At 44.4% G+C, this 15,592-nt stretch overlaps 1 protein-coding gene across 1 annotated transcript in view; it reads right to left on the reverse strand.

The window, feature by feature from the left end:
• Nucleotides 1-15,592, reverse strand: part of EFS (embryonal Fyn-associated substrate) — a 104,823-nt gene that overhangs the window by 71,155 nt on the left and 18,076 nt on the right. The window contains exon 2 of the mRNA XM_073575396.1: nt 12,622-12,674. The gene's annotated coding sequence lies outside the window, so the exon portion shown is untranslated. The remainder of the gene's footprint in view (nt 1-12,621; nt 12,675-15,592) is intronic.

Here is a 15,592-nt window from a genome sequence, read left to right on the forward strand (position 1 = left end):
GGGCTTCTTGTTGGCTCTGGTAGGCCCGTGGCTCATACCCACCAAGATAGCCAGATCGTCCCCAACCAGGTTGGGACCAGCCTCTAACACTGGGTGGGTTACAAGTGGCCATATTGGTGGGGTTGGCTTGATGAAGACATTTGGGGCTGCGGAATAGAAGGATGGGTAGGGGGAGGAAGGGGTTGAGGTGTTGGCCCACGTATTAGGGGCTGTTCAGACCCTGCTTGAGCAAGCATCTGTGTGGATGGTCTCATGCGCATTAAATTTCTTGGTGAGAGCTGCCACCTCTCCAGAAATTCAAACACCTCATATGGGGTATTGGGGGGGGTGCTTGCATCAAGCAGGATCTGAATACACCCCCTAATACGGAGCCTGACCTCACGGGTAAGGGCACGGAGATAAAGGGTGAGGCTACGTGCATAGGCCTCCTCACCATCATCTGTAGTGACTCTGGACAAGTAATTCAGCACCCCAGTGTCCACATGGGTCCGGCTCTCTTGAATGGCGACCTGGCGCCTTCTTATTATTCGCCGTGATGCAAGAGCAGCCTGTGGGGAGGGCCTGATCTGGGCAGTTGGGCTGCTGCTCAAGTTGCCCATCTCTTCCAGGATGGGTGAGGTTGCAGCTGCAGACCGTCCTGGTGGTGTGTTGTGTCGGGCACCCATTGGGTGGTCTTGTGATGCCTCCTCTTCAGACATCCTTCTTGTAGGGGGAGAAGATGGGCCAGCCACCTCATCCCCTACAGGATCAATAATGGGCTCTGCCTCTGAGGCCGTTCCTCGATCCGTAAGGTTGGATTGAGTTCTGTTATGAAATAGAACAGAGGCAAAAATACATCAATATTTTTGTCCCTGTAAAGTATTTGTGTAATGTTTTTGTGTCATGTGGTGTGAGGTATGTACTTACGGTCTCAGAGCCAGAATTGGGGCTAGGAAGTTCAGCCGGTCATAATATATATATTTCCGCTTGACATGGCCAGCATCCCCACTCCTGGACCGCTGCTGGCGTTCCCGGCGGTACTGGTCCCGGATGCTTCTCCACCGTTTCATCACATCTTCCACTGCAATGTGACAGGAAAGATTGTCAAAATCACATATTTGAGAGGTCACATTTTCAAACAGTAGTCTAGGCATGGGGCCTTATGGGGTGTGCGTTCTACCCATGGTGGCATATGTATTTGGGCCGATACCCAGGGTCTCATTAGCTCCCCTGAAACTAATTTTAGTGGCTAGGAGGATGAGGAGCTTGTGGCCTAACCCCTAATTATGGCTGTGTGAAGCCACGTGTCACATCCTAATGTAACGGCCTCATGAGGCTAAAATTACATGCCCAGGAAGGGGGGGGGGGCTCATTGTAGAGTCATTTTATAGCGCGCGCTAACGTTAATTATATTTTTATGGTTGCACTTACGAATTTTCTGCTGCTCATCACGTGGTCTGTCACCGAAGTCATGGTACATCTGGCGACAGATGCGCCTCCATGACGCCTCCTTTCTTGTGCGGTTCGCATAGTTTGCGTCGCGTGGGTCCCATATTTCTGGACGCTCCTGCACCAGCACAATTAGCATCTCCACATTTATGTAAGTGGACGCCATGCTGCTGCTGTACTCCGTGGAGGCGTACTTCCTGGATGTCTGGAGCGCTTTTTGAGCTCATTTGCATGTCTGCGCTTCCTGATGATGGATTGGCCCATTTCCTGTTCACCAGCCAAAAGACCTGCGTATTGCTCGCAGGTCACACGTGTGTTCAGTGTGTAATCCGTATTTTTTGCGCACCCATAGACTTGCATTGGCGTGCTACGGGCGTAGTACGCTGACAATCGCAGCATGCTGCGAGTGGCACGGAGCGGAGGATACGGAGGAGAAATATACGCCTGGTGCGAGTGACCCCATAGAGAATCATTGGTCCGTGTCTAATGCGTGCTTTTTGCGCCTCTCACGCACCCGTATTCCTCGCCAGTGTGACTCCGGCCTAAGGGTATGTTTCCACATAGCGGAAACATTCAGTATTTGCTGCGGATTGAACAGTTGTAGCGTTTAATCTGCAGTGGACAGATGTTACAGCATAGTGGAGAGGATTTTATGAAATCCCGTCTCCACTATGCGTCCGAATAGTCCGAATACGCGGGTGAAACACCCGCTAAACCGGACATGCGGCACATCTTTTTAGACTGCTGCATGTCTGTTTACCTTGTGGAGACGCATGTACAGAAGGGGGCGGCGCTTTGGGCGGAGCAGGGTTTCCACTCCGTCCAAAGTGTAGACATTACGGTACGTGGAAACGTACCCTAAAGTTTCTAATTGAATTCCCTCTATGTATGTATGTGATTTTATTCCACAGTGGAAAAGCATTAAAACACAATCGGCACATGACTTCATCAATAAATGTTATCAAAATTAAATAATAATGATCTTTATATAGCACTAACATATTCCGCAGCACTTTACACGCATTTTCATCACTGTCCCCGCCGGGGCTCACAATCTAAATTCCCTATCAGTATGGTCTTTGGAACGTGGGAGGAAGCCAGAGTACCCAGAGGAAACCCACGCAAATACGGGGAGGACATACAAACTCCTGTTGTCCTTGGTGGGATTTGAACCCAGGACTCCAGCGCTGCACGGCTGCAGTGCTAACCACTGAGCCACCGTGCTGCCCAATTAAATAACAAGTTTCCAAAACAAAGCAGTGTTACTTAAAACATGAAATACTAAAAAAAGTAAAAAAGCACAGGAAAATAAATGCATGTAAAAAAAATGCACTCAAAAACACAATGAAAAACCTCAATTAACATACCGGTAATTTAGATAATAAGTGTAGAAATGCTGCAGAAAATCTGCAATATAAAAAAAACACCCCAAATACTTATGGAAACTTAGCCTTAATATTTGTAGTAAATATGTTCTTATAAATGTTTTTTTCACAGGTGACTAGTACAACTAGTAAGACATGTTACTACCTCTACTTCGCAGGGTGTGTACTACTCAGGCTTAGATTGAGATATGCTGACTGTGTGGTCCACCAACTCAGGGACGGATTCTAGCTTTTCTGCTTCCTGACGTGAAGATTGAAATGGCGCCCTTCCCTGCAGTGAATTTAAACTTGAAGTGAACAAACACAATTCCATTATTGGTTTTGCTTTTTCAGTATTAAGTCATTATTATTTAGTCCTCATAAGAGACTTTAACCAGCAATTGTCTGATCGAGTATACGATATAAAACCAGTCAAAACATATAAAACACAGTATATAAAACAAATCATAGTCTCCTATGAAGGGATCAGGGCCGGTTTTAGGTAAAGTGGGGCCCTAGGCAAAGTTTAAAATGGGGCCCCAAATGCTAACATATTGCACATCACACAGAAACATTTCGTTTGTGTTTACATGCGCTGAGTTCAGGCCGCTAAATGAGTGTAACCAACAATATTGAAGTCGTTCAACACTTGTTTCCCGACCTCTTTCCATTGGCTGAGAAAGAATGATGGGAACAGAACAATTGTGGAAGAGGGGGTCCCAGCCGGCTGTCCGGGTCGGAACCAAGGAGACCGTCAAATGGGTTCTGGGGGAAAATGTTCCCGGGGGACAGAGTTCAGGGACGGACCGCTGAGATGGACAGGTGGGCTGGGGGAGGAGCCAGTATAAAAGGGGCGGGGAGCGCTAGTCACGATGAGTCAGCAGACTGGGACACAAGCAGCAGGAGACCTTGGGAGCAACTGAGAGCAAAAGCGACTCACCAGTGCCAGGGGAGACGCTCACTTAGGACATCAGAGGGACGGTGCCCAGACAACCGTCCGAGACCTGCTGCCCCACCTCAGCCCGCGGCTGCGGCCTACCCGCAGTCGCTCGCGGCCGTTGCCGCCTCGCTCCAGCCCGCGGCTGCGGCCTGTCTCCCACCACCCACAGCCGCCCTGCCCTCACCAGTGGTCGCGGCACGTCCAGTGCCATCGGCAGCCACCACTGTCCCACTCCGGTTCGTGGCAGGGGCCGAGCCTCTGCTTGCCACAGATTCCCCGTCGCAGCTGCTAGCTGCACAGGTGGCCTGCCACTCGCCACCCCGCACCGCTACCACTCACTCCAGTCTGGGGGCCGTGGCCCACTCATCCAAGGACTCCTCCGGGGCCGGAGGTGCCCCAGTGTCACCGGAGCGTCGGAACGCTCGAAGGCTACGTCGACTCTTCAGCAGCTGGGCCCAGTGACTGCTACGCCGAAAGACCACCATCCCGAATGGCGAGGGACGTCTGGACGGCTAAGTTGACTATATAATTAAGGACCCGTAGTCGGCCATACTGCGGCCCTATAGTGACCGGCTCGTGCCGGACGTAGCCGTGTTCTACCCCGTTTGTGTTTGCTTGTATAGAGCCCCTGCAAGGGCAACCCTTGCTACCCCTTTTTGTTGGTCAGGCTGTGACTGAGGATAGTTACCTCTAGGCCTATAAACGTTGTCATATAAAGCACCAAACCGTCTCGCAACTCGTCACTGCATCCTGCATACCTGCAAACACCACACAATCACTAATGGATCACTAACAGATCACCATACAGTATCATGTTATCAGCAGCACATCACAGGTTTACATCCCATAGTCCTGCATATAATATAATGTCTCCCATAGTCCTCCATATTGTATAATACACTCCCTATAGTCCTCCATATTGTATAATACACTCCCTATAGTAATCCATATAATATAATATAATGTGCCCCATAGTCCTCCATATAGTATAATACACTCCTCAGTCATCCATATAGTATAATACACTCCCCATAGTCCTCAATATAGTATAATACATTCCTCATAGCCCTCCATTAAAATACACTGCTCAGTCCTCCACATAGTATAACACACTCCTCATAGTGCTCCATATAGTATAATGCACCGCCATAGTCATCCATGTAGTACAATTCACTTCCCATAGTATAATGCACCCCATAGTTCTTCATATAATGTATTCCCCATAGTCCACGATACAGTATAACGCAGCCCTACATATAGCATAATGCAGCCACCCCACAGAGTATAATGCAGCCCCGCCATACAATATAATGTAACCCCCATAAAATATAATGCAGCCCCCTCTTACAGTATAATGCAGCCATCTCTTAGAGCATAATGCAGCTGCCCCTCAGAGTATAATGCAGCCACTCCGCAGAATATAATGTAACCCCTCCATAGAATATATGGCAACCCCCTCATAGAGTATAATGCAGCCCCTTATATAGTATAATGTATCCCCTCCATAGAATACAATGTAGCCCTCCTCATATAGTATAATGCAGCCCCCATAGAATATAATAAAGCCCCCATACAATATAATCTAGCCCCCCATAGAATATAATGCAGCCCCCCCACAGAATACAATGTAGCCTCCTCATATAGTATAATGTAGCCCCCATAGAATATAATAAAGCCCCATACAATATAATCTAGCCCCCCATAGAATATAATGCAGCCCCCCATAGAATACAATGTAGCCTCCTCATATAGTATAATGTAGCCCCCTCATAGAGTATGATGCAATCACCCCCCCATAGAATATAATAAATATAATACAGTCCCCCCATAGAATATAATGTAGCCCCAAATAGAATATAATACAGGCCACCTCCCCATAGAATATAATGTAACCACCATGTAGCACAGTACCACATGGTATATAGCACAGTACCACATGGTATATAGCCCAGCAACACATGGTATATATTCTAGCACCACATGGTATATAGCCCAGCACCACATGGTATATAGCCCAGCATGGTATATAGCCCAGCACCACATGGTATATAGCCCAGCATGGTGGCATAGCCCAGCACGGTATATAGCCCAGCAGAGTATATAGCCCAGCACAGTATATAGCCAATCACAGTATACAGCCCAGCATAGTATATAACCCAGCATGGTATATAGCCCAGCACCACATGGTATATAGCCCAGCATAGTATATAGCCCAGCATGGTATATAGCCCAGCATAGTATATAGCCCAGCATGGTATATAGCCCAACATCACATGGTATATAGCCCAGCATGGTATATAGCCCAGCATGGTATATAGCCCAGCACCATATGGTATATAGCTCAACATAGTATGTGTGTCAGTGTCCAGCTGCAGCAATGAGACTCATGGGTCTTTCCCACCTGGTAATCAAGAACCTGCACGGACTGGATTAGGAGTAGATCCTTCAATAGGAGAACAAAAAAGAAATCCAGCAAGAACTCAGCAAACCAAGGTTGGAGTAAAATGATGCTTTTCTTTATTTCTTCAACAAGGTAAAAAAACGACCCACAAGGATCAGAAACCAGAGTTCATGGCAGAAATAAACGCAAATGGGACTACCAACCCTGGTTTGCTGAGTTCTTGCTGGATTTCTTTTTTATAGCTCAACATAGTATATAGCCCAGTACCACATGGTATATAGCCTAGCATAGTATATAGCACACCATGATATATAGCCCAGCACGGTATATAGCCCAGCAGAGTATATAGCCCAGCACAGTATACAGCCCAGCATAGTATATAGCCCAGCATGGTATATATATATATTTTTTTACAGCAGAGTATTTTTGCACGTTTGTCATACTGTGTTTCTTCTTTGTGTTTCAGTTTTTGGCTGGTGTGAACACTGTCCAACCGACCTGTTCACTTTTATGCATGTCACATGTGTTTTTAATCTATTAGTTTCTTGCTTACGCAAGGTTTGGGGGATCCCCGCCCCTCTCTTGTGTGACATGCATATAAAGAGCCGTCTTACACAGCGTGCCCACATCAGGAAGCGTCTTTCTGAATCCTGCTCATATAGGTACTGTTCACATGATCAGGTTTTGAATACATTAGATAGGACTGCTCCGAGATGGGTATACCGTGACGTTGGTGAAGTGGCTTAGTATACATTTTTTGCAAAAAACCTATCAACTAAATACCCTGTTTTTGTTATCATTTTTTACTAGCACTTGCTGTCTACTGTGATATATTTTTTACAGCAGAGTATTTTTGCACGTTTGTCATACTGTGTTTCTTCTTTGTGTTTCAGTCTTTGGGTGGTGTGAACACTGTCCAACCGACCTGTTCACTTTAATGCATGTCACATGTGTTTTTAACCAGCATGGTATATAGCCCAGCATGGTATATAGCCCAGCACCACATGGTATATAGCCTAGCACAGTATATAGCCCAGCATGGTATATAGCCCAGCACCACATGGTATATAGCCCAGCATGGTATATAGCCCAGCACCACATGGTATATAGCCAAGCATAGTATATAGCCCAGCATAGTATATAGTCCAGCATGGTATATAGCCCAGCACCACATGGTATATATCCCAGAATAGTATACAGCCCAGCACCACACGGTATATAGCCCAGCATGGTATATAGCCCAGCATAGTATATAGCCCAGAAAACCACATGGTATATAGCCCAGCATAGTATATAGCCCCCCCGAATGGCCCCACAGTCCAGTACTCACACTGATATATTAAAAAAAAAAACTCCTGCTCTGCCTGGCACACAGTGAGAGCACGATGACGTCATCGGGCACCCGCTGTGTCAGAGGCAGAGCAGGGAATGATAGGAGAGGGAGCATCAGCTGACGCTCTCTCCTCCATCATTGCTTTGAACTGTACTGGCAATCGCCGGTATAGTTCAATGCGGTGGCGGTGGGGGAGTTGGCGCTGGGAGCAGGCGGGCCCCCCTGCCTCACGGGCTCCATAGCAGCTGTGTGATGTGCCGCTAGCTGGGGCCCCTGAGGAAGTGGGGGCCCTAGGCAGCTGCTTGGTCTGCATGCCACTAATGCCGGCCCTGGAAGGGATACAGCACCAGAACCACCAGCAGTATATGAATATAACACCAGATCCACCATCAATACATGAATACATCACCAGAACTATCATCAGTACATAAAATCCACACTAGAGCTATCTTCAGTGCATAAATACATCATCTGAACCACTATCAGTAAATTAATACAGGACCAGAACCACCATCAGTAGATAAAGACAGCACCGGAACCACCATCAGTACATGAATATATTACCAAAACTACTACCAGAACATGAAAACATTACCAGAATAACAATCAGTATATGAATGCATTACCAGAACCATCATCAGTACAGGAATACAGCACCAGAACCATGAACAGTACATGAGTACATCGCCAGTACCAATATCAATATATGAATAGAGCAGCAATGTTAGTACAGCTATCAATTATATACACAACAGATATATGTATAACATAAACCTAAAACTCCTAGTCAGAGCTAGTGTTAGACAAAGTGGGACCCTGGGCAAAAGTTTAAAATGTGCCCCCAAATGCTAACATATTGCACCATCACACAGAAACATTTACTATGTATTTACATGCACTGAGTTCAGGCTGTTAATCGAGCGTTATCGACAATATTGAAGTCATTCTGTGCTTGTTTCTTGGCCTCTTTACATCGGCTGAGGAAGAATGATGGGGACAGAACAATCACCAGTAGATCAATCTGTCCCCATACAATATCATGTTATCAGCAGCACCTCTGCAGTTCACACCGTGCTGCTGAGAACAATGATTTTTGTTCCAGTATAAACAATCCAATCACTCGATGAATAGGCAGCATTTTGCTCCTTTAGTATAATGCACCCCATAATCCTCCACATAGTATAATGCACCCTATAGTCTATATAGTATATACTCTATATAGTATAATGTGCCCCATATTCCTCTATTGTATAATGCATTTCTCATAGTCCTCCATACAGTATAATGCACTCCCCAGAGTCCTCAATGAAGTACAGTGAAACCAATAGTCCTCAATAGAGTATAATGCAGCATCCACATGGTACATATAGTATAATACACTCCTCATAGTCCTTGATAGAGTATAATGCAGCCCCCTTACGGTATAATGCAGCCCCATAGAATATAATGCAGCCCCCATACGGTATAATGCAGCCCCCATACGGTATAATGCAGCCCCCATACAGTATAATGCAGCCCCCATACAGTATAATGCAGCCCCCATACAGTATAATGCAGCCCCCATACAGTATAATGCAGCCCCCATAAAGTATAATGCAGCCGCCCTAAAGTATAATGCAGCCTTATATAACATAATACGGCCCCATATAGTATAATGCTGCCCCATAGAGAATAATGAAACGCCCACAGAGTATAATGCAACCCCCTATAGTATAATGCAGCCCCATATACTATAATGCAGTCCCCACAAAGTATAATGCAGCCCCCCATATAGTACATATAGTATAATGAAACCACCTTAGTTCACCAGTATTATGGCCACCACATACTCACTGATTTAAAAAAAAAATACTCACCTTTCCCGTTCCCCCGCTGCTCTGGTCTTTGCAACTCATCAACTCAGCATCTCCACTGCCTGACACAATGTGGCGCAATTAAGTGATGTCATCGTGTCCACTGGATGAGACGTCAGACACAGAAGGGGAATGATGGGAGAGGTAGTGTCACTTCTCCAACACTGGTTTCAACAGTATCAGCATCTGTATTCAGCAAGTCCTAAAATTAAAGATCACACATTTCCTTTGTATTTTAGGAAAAAAAAATATTGTCATTTTTTACATGTTAAAAATTGCAAAAAAGAAAACGGGCCAATGCAAAAGTTAAGGCAACCTTGGAGATTTGTATGCTCAGATAACTTTGACCAAGGTTTCAGACCTTAATTAGCCTGATAGGGTTATGGCCTGTTTGTTATCATTGTTAGGAAAGTGCAGATGATGCAAATTTCACGGTGTTATAAAAACCCAGCTTCCTCTAACCTTGCGAAAAAAACAGCAGCCATGGATTCTTCTAAGCAGCTGCCTAGCAGCCTGAATATGAAAATGATGGCGGCCCACAAAGCAGGAGAAAGCTAGGTCAAGATAAGGTCTGGAAGACCAAGCAAAATTTCAGTGATTGCTAGAGAGGCAAATCAGAACCCCTGCTTGGTTGCAAAATACCTTCAGAAAGATTTAGCAAACTGTGGAGTTGGATTACATTGTTCTACTGTTCAGAGACAGCTGAACAAATATGGAAGAGTCATAGCCACAAACCTCTCCTACATCCTCACCATAAAATTCAGTACCAGAAGTATGCAAAGAAACATCTAAACTAGCCTGATGCATTTTGGAAACAAGTCATGAAGACCAATGAGGGTAAATTATAACTCTTTAGCCATAATTGATCAAAGGTATGTGTGGAGAAAAAAGGACACAGAATTTCAGGAAAAGAACATCTTGTCACCATTAAGCATGGGAGTAGATCAATCATGCTTTGGGGTTGTGTTGCAGCCAATGGCACAGGGAACATTTCACAGATAGAGGAAAGAATAGATTAAATTAAATTTCCAAAAATTCTTGATGCAAAAATAACACCATCTGTAAAAAAGCTGAAATTGAAAAGAGGATGGCTTTTACAAATGGATAATGATCCTAAACACATATCAAAATCTACAACAGACGACCTCAAAAGGCGCAAGCTGAAGGTTTTACAATGGCCCTCACAGTCCCCTGGTCTGCACATCATTGAAAATCTGTGGTTAGATCTGAAAATAGCAGTGCATGCAAGATGACCAAGGAATCTCACAGAAGACTCTTTTCTGGCTGCAAAAATTGTTTTCAAGCTGTAATACTTTCAAAATGGGGTACTAACCACACTGGGTGACCAAATTTTTGCATTGGTATATTTTCCTTTTTGTATTTTTTAAAATTTAAAAGATGAAAATGTATTTTTTCCTTCCTAAAAAACATAGGAAATGTGTCAACTATAACTTTATGCCTTTCAGAGATCATTTTATCTTCAACTTGATTAACCTTTAGCAATAACAGTAATTTTGATCAGGGGTGCTCAAACTTTTACATGCCACTATATATCACCTAAAATCCCCCCAAAATACATTTAGGTTTGTAGGTGTAATGTGAAAAAAATTTGGAATAGTTTGTGGGGTATGAATACTTTTTCAATAAACTGTATTCCCCCACACAGTTCCTCTTATCATAATTAGCCTCCACGCTGTCCTTTCCTAAAAAATATTGCCTTCACACCATCCACCCGAATAGACTATAAGACACCATCACCCCTTATCAGCCACCCTTACAAACTATAATCTCCACACCATCCACCATAATGAACTATAACCTCCATATCATCCCCCTTTATGAGCTATAACCTGCACATTGTCCATCCTTATGAACTATATCTGCCAAATCGTCCCACTTTATGAGCTATAACTTCTACATTTTCCAACCTTATGAACTATAACCTCTACATTGAACTATAAAACACTATCACTCCTTATGACCTACAGTATAACCTAAACACATTCACTAGTTAATACATAATACCCCACATAATAGTTATTGCTTAGTTTGGTGTGGACACCAGCAAAACACATGCTGAAAGCAAAAAACACAGTATTTACACTATATGTGCACACAGCTTTACAGACCCCAAAAAGTAGCATCAAATCAAATGTCATATAGTGAAACTTACATAAAAATGAAAAAGATCTGACAGCTGCAACTATGAATAAATGAACAAAAAATAAATACCATATTTTTCGGACTATAAGATGCACTTTTTTCCCCCAAGAATTTTTGGGAGAAATGGGGGTGCGTATTATAGCCTAGATGCACTTACCAGGAGTGTGGCGGCAGCAGAAGTCGGGCGATTCTGCCGTCTCTGGACTGGGAAGAGGGGGAGTTTGGTGGTCCGACGCTGCAGGGCAATGATCAGACTCCCATCCCAGACTGGTGCGGCAGGTTCGGTGGTGCCTGGTGGTGTGGAGGCTCTACCGACATTTTGTGAAAGCCCAGAACCCTCACACTTCCATTGCTGCAATGCGGTGGCCTCCAGTAAAATGGCTGCCGGAGGTGGCGCATGCGCAGATTGATATCTCTGCAACGGGCTTTCGTCCCAAGATGGACCATCGAACACCTACTGTGACCCCGCTCCACCAGCACTGCAGATTCTGTACCCAGTAAGCTGAATTAGGACTGTAAGATGGACCCCCATTTGACGCATTCATTTTTTTTGCCTTGAAAATCTGGGGTGCTTCTTATAGTCCGAAAAATACAGTACATAGGTCCCAACCATCTCCGATACAGCAGGACACTCCCATACTTAGGTCTATGCCCTGCATGCCCAGGTTTCTGCTCAATGTCTCTCACTGCAAACGACCCCCTAACATCTCATCCTGCCAGGATAGCAAGAATGGTAAATGGACACTACATGTGCTTAGAGACACGTATCGCAAAAGCGCAACAATAACCGATACAATACGTAAACCAAAGTTTCCACTTTTCGGTTGTCTTTTTTTAAAAAGATTGATACATTAAAAAAAATGGAAAACTTTGTTTTTAATTTTGCAGATATTTATGTTCCATTTGTAGAGGATCATTTTTTTTTGTTTAAGATAAAACTGTATCTGTTACAAACGAAAGAAAACTGGACATGTGATCGGACTATCATTCCTGGTCCCCTTGTGAGCAAAGCTGTAGAATATACTGATACTTTGTAACAAGGAGCCAATTTTTGCTGATCTGAGCTGTCTCCTATAGGGAAAGGAAACTGAGCATACAAATAAACATGTTCGGTAATTATACAATTCAGTATGACCTACTTAGTCAGCAACTTTTTGTCCTCAGCTTTCCAAAAGTGCCAAGTTACAGTCTTCTGTAAAAAAAAAAAAAAAAAAAAGGAAAACTGTTAGTAATTCTTGTGTGTACATTTTTGTATTGTATTGCTCTAATATTAGTCTAGGATGGTGAGATGCTATATAGATATGCTGCTATGCAGAATTATATCGAGAACCCCCCACCCTGCGCCTCTTTTCTTCTGCATTTACATGTAAATTTCAGTCTTCACTGTAAATCTTATCTTTTATTTATGCACCAAGAATATTTGTATTATCTCGAAACATTTGTAAAATGATTGAAACATATACCTAGATCGTTCTATATCCATGCTGCAGGGATAATGAAGCATTATACAATGTCTATTGAAATCAATGGGGTCTCTGTCTAAGTCATGAACAAGCCAGATTCTTCCAGAGGGAAGATCGCAGTATCTAGCGGCTTTCTCTGCTTTGGCTAAAAGATGTGGGTCTCAAGCGAGGGACCTTTGACTATTACATACGCATTTTACACCAACAACTCCCAACCCCTAAAGGTCATTTAGTCGACAAATAGAGAATGTGCATTGCCCGCTTTCTCCAGGCGTTTGCAACTGAAAGCTAACATTCCAGCGCTGTCTTAAAATGTCACAAATCTGTTTTCGCTCGGAAATAATAAATTGGACTGTTTAAAATCCAGCCCTTGTGTCACTCAATGGCAGAGAGACAGGCAGTCTGAACTAAGTTATTAGATTATGGGAAGATCACATCAGAATCGCCAAAAATCTGTTGGGTATGAAATAATCTGTAGGGGTATAGCAGCTGGGATAGTTATGGGGGCACTGCGGAAATTGCCAATTTACTTCACTTCTAGTTTAGGAGTTATGTTTCTTTTTACTATCTAAGCAAGGATGAAGTCATCATCTGAGATACAATCACATGAGCAGATAGATTTAAAGGGGTTGTCCACTACTAGAAAAACCCATTCTAAATGTTCGGCCCCGATAGAATAATAAAGCTTATACTCCCCTCCAGTGTTGGCACTCACTCTCCCCGGGGCAAAGATGCGCTGTTGTGACACGTGACACCAGCACCCAATCAGCTCTGGAATCACTGCCTCCACCTTCGCACAAACTGAACATGAAGAGGAAGCCAGGGCTGCAGTTCATCTTCATGTTCAGTTTGCGCAGAGGCAGTGACGCCAGTGCTGATTGGGCGCTGGGCATCACGTGTCATTTCACTGCACGAGAGCCCCGGGAGCAAGAGTGCCGACACCGCAGGTATAGAACCAGTGCTCGAGGTGAGAATAGGTTTTATAATTTTGTTGGGGCCGAACATTTAATTTAAGAAGGGGTTGTCCTAGCAGTGGAAAACCTCTTTAACTTGTAACTTTGTTATCTGGTCACTTAAGGCCTCTTTCACACTTCAGTTTTTGACCATCAGTCAAAATCCGCCAGTTCTTGAAAAAAACGGATCCGCCATTTTTTTTGGCGGATCCGTTTTTTTCCCCATTGAGTTGCATTACCGGCGGATCTTGACGGATGGCCATCCGTTGGATCCGTTTTTTTGCGGATCCGCCAATATGTTTGCGTCCGCTGACATGCCTGGACGGACCCTGCAACGTTTTTTTGGCTGTAGAATCCACATTTTACAGTGCGCATGCCCGGAGAAAGGAAGTCAGCCGGGGATTTAACCCTGAAATTCTCTCTCTCTCTCTCTCTCCTCTTCCCGGACTGCGGCTCCTTTAAAATTCTGCATTCAATGGATCCGTCAAAAAAAACGGTCCGGTGGCATCCGTTTGCATCAGTTACAAACGGATCCGCTTTCCGCCATTTTAGCAGATTTTAACTGACAACAAAAAACGGAAGTTTGAAAGAGGCCTAACCTGAAGGGGTTCTGGGTGATTGTATCTGTGTAAGGGTACCGTTACGATGTACCAGCGATCCCGACAAGGAACTGACCTGGTAAGGATCGCTGGTGCGTTGCTACATGATCGCTAGTAAGCTGTCAAACAGGCAGATCTACGCAACGATGCGGCGATCCGTAAAATGACCTCGGCGGTCGTTGGGACCTTTCACACAGCAGCTATTCTGACGACTCACGCCTGCGTCCCCGAGTTCTGCGTCGCCAACGAGGTCGCTCGTCGGCGTCAAACACAGCGATGCGTGCTGGCCAGCGGGTCGCCAATGATCGAAAAATGGCCTGGGACATTCGAGCACGATCAGCGATATCCAGCGGGGGGGCCGGTCGCCGCTATGTGTCACACGTAGCGAGATTGCTGGTGAGATCGCTGTTGCATCACAAAATCGGTGACGTTCCAGTGATCTCGCTAACAATCTCGTTATGGGGATTAATTTAGACTTCTGGGCAAATTAATTGAAGTGCTGTTTAGAAGACAGTGACCACAGAAACTGTTCCATATACGGACGCTATTAGTCATAGTAACCTTTTCAGCTCTGTTGCAGATAGTGATTTATAATATTAGGGTAAATTGTACTGTTCAGGAAACAATATTAATTGATCCTGTCTAATCTGTAACACTGCTGACCAATAATACTAGATAAATATTGGAAAGTATGCAAGTCAAAAGAAGTGTATAGATGCATTAGAAAAGATGACCATACACATCTTACATTGGCATAGCACCACCTATACACATTGGATATATTTCTGGACACAAAAAATGTGACACCCCCTAGCTATTACTTTTTCTTTAGGAAATATTTTGATAATGTGAATTGGCCATGCACAACATTCGCTAAAGAATGTAAAAGCAGTGGTGTTAGGGGAAATGGGTGGTACTTAGTGGGTACAAAATTTCAAAAGAAAGAAAAAGTAGCAGTGATGTCGCTAGCACTGAAGATCTAGGGTAATGCATATATCTCAGACTTCTGGTCGGGTGTCCTGAATCTCCAGGCAAGGGCCACTTTCATCTGTATGGGCATTAACCCCTTAATGTCCAATTACACACACCGTCCGT

The sequence above is a fragment of the Dendrobates tinctorius genome, unplaced genomic scaffold (assembly GCF_039654945.1).
Source record: "Dendrobates tinctorius isolate UK_male_01 unplaced genomic scaffold, ASM3965494v1 ptg000044l, whole genome shotgun sequence".
In the NCBI taxonomy this organism is placed as follows: domain Eukaryota; kingdom Metazoa; phylum Chordata; class Amphibia; order Anura; family Dendrobatidae; genus Dendrobates; species Dendrobates tinctorius.